Source organism: Chaetodon trifascialis, chromosome 1 (assembly GCF_039877785.1).
Source record: "Chaetodon trifascialis isolate fChaTrf1 chromosome 1, fChaTrf1.hap1, whole genome shotgun sequence".
NCBI classification, from domain to species: Eukaryota; Metazoa; Chordata; class Actinopteri; order Chaetodontiformes; family Chaetodontidae; genus Chaetodon; species Chaetodon trifascialis.
Genome location: NC_092056.1, coordinates 24,074,378 through 24,083,512, shown reverse-complemented (window position 1 = coordinate 24,083,512; position 9,135 = coordinate 24,074,378). Strand labels below are relative to the sequence as shown.

Genomic DNA, 9,135 nt, shown 5'->3' with positions numbered 1-9,135 from the left:
CAACAAGAGGCATTCTAGTGTGATGCTCGACCATTGTTAAAAATTAAGGAGACTTTTACTAAAAAAATTGCAATAATTAATCAAACATTTTAAATTGGTTACTACAAATTGCTATTCTGTTATAAGTAGGGCTACAAACTACTGGCTTATGAAAAATTAAAGCTGCACCCCACAAAATAATTATTTAAAAATACATACAATTCAGTGATTCAGTGTGGATTTTTTTTCTGTCTTTTTAAATGGTGATTATATTTAGATTCACAAGGCCACGTCATCACTTTGGTTCATCCACAGTCAAAAAACAGAATTCAGCATTACCTACTTTCAAAGGCCACTGGGAGCTATGGTGTGTCCTCACTTTCATTACAATCAACACCGATTGATTTCAGAGCACACCTTCAGCCAGAAACCAGAGGGTCTAATCAGGAGCATTGTACTGGAATGAAAACCTGCAGACACATGCACCAGTCTGGACTGAATCCTACCGCTGCGTCTTATTTCCAGCGGCTGCGTTCGGGCCGGGCTGCTGGTGGACGTCTTGAGCAGATTGCCCTCTGCTCAATATGTCAGCCGGTGAGGTCACTCAATGGCCTCGGGGACCCTCAGGCACTTCCCCTCTGAGGAACAACAGTGCTCTGACCTCTGGGAATCTTCCCTCTCTACAACGTGTGTGAGGTCATGTTTTCCAGACCCCGCGTATGTTCTTGTGTTTTTTGTCCTCCCCAGCAGACTGTATCAACACAGCTCTGCAGTTATGAAAATACAGCACGGCAGACAGAAGCATATCCCGTGCCATACAGCGAACAATGGAAGAAAACATGACAGTGACACTGTACAGGTTGGTCACTTGCGAGATAAAAAGCCTGCGATGTGTAGGCTGTGTTTATCACTCATAAAAAGTCAATAGGATTTGGAGGCGGACAGTCGCCTCCCACACAGTGAATTAATGGCCACAGTTGTTGAGCACACATGACTGATGACTTCTATAGAAAGCTTGGGAGCCCTATTGCCACTGTCACTTTAGTGTCTCTTGTGGGTCTGAGTCACTGGATCATGTCATCCAGCACCAAGGAATCACCTCTGTGTTACAAGAGATAAAAAGCTGACGCTATGATGCTCCACAGACTGCAGGCTTCAATCAGCGTTCCCGTTACAAGCCTTGTTCCAAATCAGCCACCTGTAAGCAATGCAAATTATTCACTGCAGAGCATTGTTCCAAGTATTCCCCCCAAGCAAAAGATTCTGTTAAAAAAGCAAAAGACAACGTGAACAAAATGATTGGAGGAATCACACAGCAGGTCATTTAGCAGCACATGCACATTTCTTCTGTCTTGTTCTCCTCCTTCCTTCATGTAAGGGGGGTGAAGCTGTTGTGGAAACTTCTGTACAGGAAGTGGATGGCGAAATTACTATTTCCTGCTTTTAACAATGCCCCAAAACATATTTCTGAAAAGGCCTCATCCTTTGGGCAGCTTAAAGACGCCAGTATTAGTCCACTTACAGTACGTGCAAAAGCCTTTAAATACTTTTAATTTACAGGAAGTCAAATCCAAACACCACTGTGTGACTGCCATGACTCACTGAATCACACAGCTATGAGGCTATGCTGCAGCTCCCATGAGGTCATGCCTTACTCATATCATCTAAACACACAATTATGATGCCAGCCGTGCCCAATCATGACGTCTAAAATCCTGCCTTCACATAACGTGTAAATGGGTCACACACTATTAAACAATGCACAGATTCAAGGAAGATTTCTTTTTAAGAGCATTTCATGTTGATAAAGTACAATGTATTTGTTCTTTTGTTTGTCTTAGATCCTTATTGTTCTTTCTCAAATTCTTTTCAATCTAAATCAGCTAAATGAATCCTGCCACATTAAAATTAAAAAAAAAAAAAAACACTTGTGTGAAAGGCAAAGACAGTTTGATGTGTGAAACACACTGCAGGTATTCTTTAAACATTGTCACGATGGTTATTTTCTCACATTTTTTCATTAAATGGTGAACAGAAACTAAGTGAATGCGGTAGGCTGACAACTTGCTGTTTAGTAACAACAGTAAACAGATTCACACCAACCCCCTCCTCACATTCCACAACTTTTGATTCCCATGTGTGCTGCCTGAAATGCAGGTTGCCACAGGACTACACGTGCATACGCTTAAAACATGTACACATTTGCCCCCAAAATGCCATAGTTCTTCTTCTCTGTCGGCTGAAAGAAGTTGTTTCTCCAATTCAGCCAGAGTTCCGTTTGTTATAACATCAGGGTTTTCCCCTTTGCTCTCCGTCTCACTTTCTCCTTTCTTCTCATTCCTCTTTCTCTGACGCTCTCTGCCTCTTGTATGCTTGTGTCTGCAGCTGTATTTTTAATCAAGTGAAGGATCCATAGAGAAATGGGCATTTCTTTCACAGCATTACATTCTTCCCCCTCCTGTCTGCGCTCATGGATCACTGGTTAGCTTAGAAATACAGCCAGCACAAAAGCAGCAGCTGACATGTGGAGCTTAATGGTAATAATGGCCATTTTTAAGCCCAATCAATCACATTTAGTGGACATCTCCATTTTTTGCCTGTGAAAAGGTATAAATAATAATAATGATAATAAAAAAAAGAAACAGGAGAGGAAAATGTGGTTGGTAGGGGGGAAAAAAACACCTCGGTAAATATTTTAACTGCTTATTAAGATTTGGAGCACACCACAAAAGGAGCATCTGTGCTCCACAGAGCAGAGTGAAAGGAGAGACCCAGATGGTTCTTAGAACTAAACAGTGAAAACTGATCCATGAACTGGGCAAAGTAAAGCCCATTTATTTAACTATTTATTTTATTGTGTGTGTGTGTCTGGGTCTGTGTGAGCGTATAGACCCAGTCGTGTGCGGATGCATTGCTTTTATACATGGGAGGACAGTATGTGTGCTTTTGATTGTGCAAATTGATCTGCAGCACTAAAGTCTCAAAAGTCCTGAGAGGACAGAATTCTTTGGACAGCCAATAAAATGTGCAATGAATACCTCAGTTTGTTTATCTTTGCAAGGTTCAGATATTTCAATGTCTCTACGCCTCTCCTTTTATGAGTCTCTGCAACTTGCGGCGTGATTCTTAGACACGCAACACAGAGGGCGAAAGGAGGGGCTGAGTCAGGTTGTCTTTGCGCAACAATGTATTTAATTAATTTATGATTAATTTATGATCATTTAAGCCCATGACTATATCTTGCCATGAGAAAAAGAAACGTATGACAAAACACAAAAGTATCCAAATTAGTACTGAGTGAGTTGGGGATGACTTCCTGAAAGTTCAAATTACTCCTGCTTTTGCTCTGTCCTTCAGAATAATTAAGGTAAATGTAATAATAGAGAGCAGAGAACATAGCTTTTCACAAGATAATATGGAAAATTTTACTGCTTTCATCCCTTCCTAATCCTCCCTGCTCTTTTATCTTGTTGGCTTTTTATTGGCTGTGCAGCTCCTGGGAACTTTACCCTAATAAAAAACAATCCTGCGGAATTTTCCAGAGAATTTATGCAGTATGCAAAAAGATGGGTATGTACTTGCTTTGCTGGACGGCACACAGTTCTGTTGTGTTTTTTCATCCAAGTAAACAAGTGCCTGTAGCTGACACAGTTTTAGAGATAATCAGAGAGAATTCACTTTATGGCCAGCGGCATGGAAGTGATCCTGGGTGGACTGAGTATTAGTGGAGTTTGAAACTATCATACAGTCTCTGCTGAAGACTAATATAAATGACTTGTCAGAGGAAATAAACAAATAAATACAGTATTGAATATTGTATTAGTATTCAATATTGAACTGCATGCACATTATTAATTACATTAGCCTTTTTACTATACAACATATCTTACACTGCACACTATACTGAAACACAGGTATAAAGGCTAAGCTTCTCATGACACTACGGTTAACACAATGATGACAGCTTGTAACAAAAAGCAGAACATAAACAAATGCAATGTGGGGCGAAATTATTAATGACATTTGTACTTTATTTGATTCAGCTCTTCAGAGGTCACGCTCAAATCTTTGTCCAGGTAACACATTACATTTCATCTGCAATTGCTCTGTTCATTTTCAAAATCAAACTCATAAAAGCATCATATAAGCAATAACTGCAGAGAGCCCTCGTAGAAATTTACATATTAATCCAATGTTAAAAATCCTCCTCTATTAAAACTTTTACTGCCTAAAATAAAACTGAAAATGCTTCATGACAAAATGAATCTGTCCTCTGCCAAGACTTTGTTCTGAGGAAGCTGCGTTTCTAGAAGCATAAATTCACAGTGTCCCCTGCATGGGAAGCTGTAATACAGGCATCTCTGCTGTAAAGAAACATGCCCCAGACCATAATATTCCAACAGTCACTCTCTTTCCGGACGCTGGCTGTCGTTGCCTGGGGGCAAGAAAACTATCTCGCTGTAGAGTCACTTAAACTTCCTCCACATGAAGTTTGAGTCACAGATCAGCAGCAGGGTGACACTGAGTGGAGCCTGGAACATAAAAACATAGATAAATGACACACAACACTCTCTGAAGAGGAAAGGGGGGGGGGGGGGGGGGGTTGGGGGGGTGTCAGGCTCTGGTTAATCACCAGGCATGTTATCAATGCTGTTTTTAACCAGTTAAGCAATATAACATCATCGCCTCAGGATTTCATGAGTCTTAATATTACTATAGACAACATGTATAATGTATGTCAGTAAACAAGTAAACAAATGTGACAATAGCAGATAGTGGAAATGACTGCTGGACATGGGAAAAGGTTATGTAACACTTTAAATAAGGAAAAAAAGGATGATAATAATATAATAATAATAATAATAATAATAATATATAAGTAATAATATGATACTCCTTCACCTAAGTCTATAAAGATTATCCTAGAGAATTTCTCATCCTTGCAGAAAGAGAAAAGTCAAAAATAACTGGAGGAAGTATATTAAACAGTTACATATTTAGAATCAATATTAGTATAGAATTAAAACTAAACTGATGCTAAATAATAACATCAACAATAATTATAATAACATTACTTAAATTAAATTAAATTAAATTAAATTAAATTAAATTAAATTAAATTAAATTAAATTAATAACTTCTTGGAGTAGTCAATTTTTTCGATCACTTTCATACACACACCACATATTTGATGCGTAAAGGAAGAGTTCAATTTTTGGAGAAATAATTAGTTTCACAGTCTGGCTATACCCACAGGCGACAACATCCACCTAAAAGCACCTCTAAAGTTCACTAATCATGTCAATAATTCTATCTTTAAGATATAATAAGTAACATTTCTGCATTCAAATGTTTAACCCGTGTGTGGCGTTCATGTTTGTGTTACTCAGCCAGTGTTCACAGGTCTGGTTTTGTTTTTAAATCAATACAGCCATAACAGTTTAAGTAAGAATGCTTAAGAGTTTTTTTTACTTTATCCCAGTTACAAGCAATATGAATAATATTCACTATTTACCTCTGTTAGATCACATTCATGAATAAAAGGGCTATTTGTTTTTGTGAAAATTGTAAGAAAAACAGGAGAAATCAATTATGATGAAGAAAAACATTATTTTTCATCATTATTGATGTATATTTTTTTCATTGAATTAGAAACTGAACACATTCATGCCAGTCTACACACTGAACACACAGCCTATTCAACAACAACAACAACAGGTCGAGGTAGGAGAGTCAGACATATGCAACAGCATCACACACTTACTTCAGGCTCTGCATCTGGTGGTTCTGTGGATGGGGCGGTTGGGGAACCAGCATCCTCCTCTTGAATCCTCCTCACTATGGCTGCAGAAGCTGGGGTGCTTGGGATATGTTGTCTTCTTTAGATTTGAGGTCTCACCAATGCCTTTCCCAGCTCCTCAAGAAAGAGACGTCTCTTCTGGAGCTTTCCTCTGTTCCAGTCTGGGTTCAACGCCATCCAGATAACAAAAACGTTGTATGCTGAGATGTCCAACATGTCGAAAAATATTGCAAGTGGCCAGCTTGTAGCATTCTCCTTTTGCAGCTGTAGCCAGTCACCAGCTTGTCCATGTTGTCCACACCTCCTTTTGTGGCATTATAATCCATGATGATGATGCTCCTGGTCGCAAAGTCTCTCCTCCCTATGCAGTGTATTCATGAGTACCACATTTTTGCCTTTCTTTGGCATGTAGAACAGCAGGGATGTGTTGGCCGTGAATACAAACTTGGATGCGTTGACGGGCCTGTTCCTTGTAGCCAACAGCTGAGTGGGGAGCTATGGCTTGTTTTCCTGTATCCTTCCTACCACTGTTAGCTTCATCTTCAGGACCTCCTGTCCCAGCTTGTTTGAAGTGAAATAATTAGCGCAGGTGATGTTATGTCCACTGAGTCCCTGTGTCATGTCCAGGACAACTTCCATACCTTGGTTCTTCTCAGGGGCTCCTCCCTTTGGCTTCCCACTTGTAAGTATACACTTGTAAGTTCCAGGCATATGATGAAGCAGCATCACAGGCAGCCCAGATCTTGATTCTGAATTTTGCTGGTTTTGACGGCATGTACTGCTAGAAGGGCAGCGAACCCTAAATGGCATCAGCTGTTCATCAACAGTGACATTAGGGCCAGGATTGTAAAATATGGGGAGGTGGTGCACTCACTTGTCGCACACTGTTCTGATGGCAGCTAGCTTATCTTTCTGCCACTTAGCTGGTCTGTCTTCTTTGTTATCAAAGCAAATCATCAAGGAAATAATGTGGAAGTTTTCCAGAGACAATGAGGAGCGGAAGAGCTCTCTGCCAGTTTCTGCATTACATGGGAATTCTGTGGATTCCCCTTTGGATCTGAAAACTTCACCGAGGATAAAAGCTCCAAAGTACGCATATATTTGAGTTTGGTCCATATCCTTCCACTTCTCTCCAACAACAGGCCTTCCCTCCAAATTACTGCAGTCAAGAATGATTTTCTGGATGGCATCTGAAATAAAGAGTTCAAAAGAAGACATGATGTCCTGCTCATGAGAAACTGCCCTCCCTGTTGGCCCTGGTTGCATCCTCATCACATTAGCAGCAATGCAAGTGGCTCCTTCCTTGGGCAAAAAGACCATTCAATTTCACCATTCTTTGAGATCCATATTTCTCCACTTGCTGGCTGCTGGCTGGCTGGTCTTGTGGCTAGGGATGCACTGATCTGATATTGGTATCGGTATCGGACCCGATATTGAATAAAATTCTAGATTGCGTATCGCTGACAATGGACCCAATACATAGGGGTCGAACTATTCAGTCTAACGCTATGCTATAGGTGCTGTGAGTGGCGTCATGCGCAATCAACACGCAGTGCTGAAGCGCACATGATGTGAACCACACTGTTTTCAAAATAGAGCGAGTGAAAGGATCGGCTATCTGGAATTTTTTAAACTATCTCAGCCTACAAACTCGATGGCTACTCGCAATACCTGTGCAGTAAATGTTCCGAGGGGCGGTGGTAAAACGTCAAGTTATAACACGACCAACTTAATCAAGCATCTACAAAGATTTCACGCCAGGGAGCACGCTGACTTCACTGAACTGAATAAACAAAAAGGAGGCGGTACGATGCAGCTAACTTTGAAGGAGATGAAGGAAAGTGGTGAAAAATTGAAACCTAATAGTGTGCAGGCAACAAAAATCACAGAGAGGATGTCCCGCGTCACTTTTAAGTTTAACTGCACGCTGGCTGGATGAGAGTTACATGCCACACAGTGCAATGCTCAATGCTACAAACTTCTTTAGGTCACACACCAGCGATGCGATCGCAGCTACCCTAAAGGAAATGCTTGACATACGTTGAGTAAAATCCACGTGATTCTGAGGGACAACGCCTGCGAAAAGCGATGGACAGCATGAGAGTGCGTAGTTTAGGCTGCGTTGCACATACAATGCAGCTGGTTGTCAACGAGGGACTTCTATCACAGCGCTGTGAGTGATGCCATTGCAAGTGGGAGACAGATTGTTGCACCCTTTATATTCCTTTTATATTCCTAATTGCACGAACTGAACCAGTTACACTTGTTATATTTTTTTTTACATGTTGTTTGACCAAGCTAGAGAAGCTATTGGTTTAAGACTGTTGTACTGGTGCATAGTTATTAAATAACTCAGAACATTTATATCTGTTTGTTTTTTAAAAAACAGGAAAGAAATGTTCATATTAAGTCTGATGCACAAAAGAATAATCCCAGTCTTTTCCACACAATGAAACATACCATTTGTTAGGTAATTCAGCGTCTTTCTGGATCGGTATCGGATTGGTATCGGCTGACTACTAAACCTTAGATATCGTATCGGAGGTGAAAAAAGCGGATCAGCACATACCTACTTGTGGCTGGTCGCCGGTCAATCTCATCATCAAACTCACTATCGGATGCTGAGTTGATAGACGTGTGATCCTCATGATCTGACAATTCCTCCACCTCATAGTCTTCCAAAGCTTCTCTCTCTTCAAAGATTATTTCTAAGGGCCTCTGAGCAGAAAATGTTTTTGTCATCTTGACAAGTTGTGATAAGACGCAAAGCTATTCATTTGTTCTGTCCTGCCCCCAATTTGCAGCTGTGATAAAGGGCAAGAAAATATGGAATGGTTCCCACAAGATAGAGGGTACAATGAGTGGGAATGTGGGAGCAGGCAAGTGTAGGTGCTTGAAAACTAACAGAACAAATTATGTGTGTGTGTGTGTGTGTGTGTGTGTGTGTGTGTGTGTGTATGTGTGTGAGAGAGAGAGAAGTTGCAGCCAAAAAAAAGAAGCAATATAATGTATCAACTGCAAGAAATACCTATGCAACAGTTAAACACCGTTAAACTTTGCCCCTCATGTGTCGAACAGGCTGTGTGTTCAGTGTGTGGACTGACATGAATGTGTTCAATTTCTAATTCAATAAAAAAATAAACCTTTTTTCCCCAAAACAAATAGCCCTTTTATACATAAATGTGAAATATGAACCATATTTGTTGTCTATATTGCTTGTAACTGGATAAATTAAAAAAAAACTCTATGGCTGTATTGATTTAAAAGCAAAATAAAGCAGTGGGTCTTTCAGACCCGTGAACACTGGCTGAGTAACAAAAACATGAAAGCCACACAAGGGTTAATAACAGCTAACA

At 40.3% G+C, this 9,135-nt stretch overlaps 1 pseudogene; it reads right to left on the bottom strand.

Moving 5' to 3' along the window:
- Window positions 1–4,445: 4,445 nt before the first annotated feature.
- Window positions 4,446–7,045, bottom strand: LOC139331493 (piggyBac transposable element-derived protein 4-like; annotated as a pseudogene).
- Between the last annotated feature and the right edge of the window lie 2,090 nt (window positions 7,046–9,135).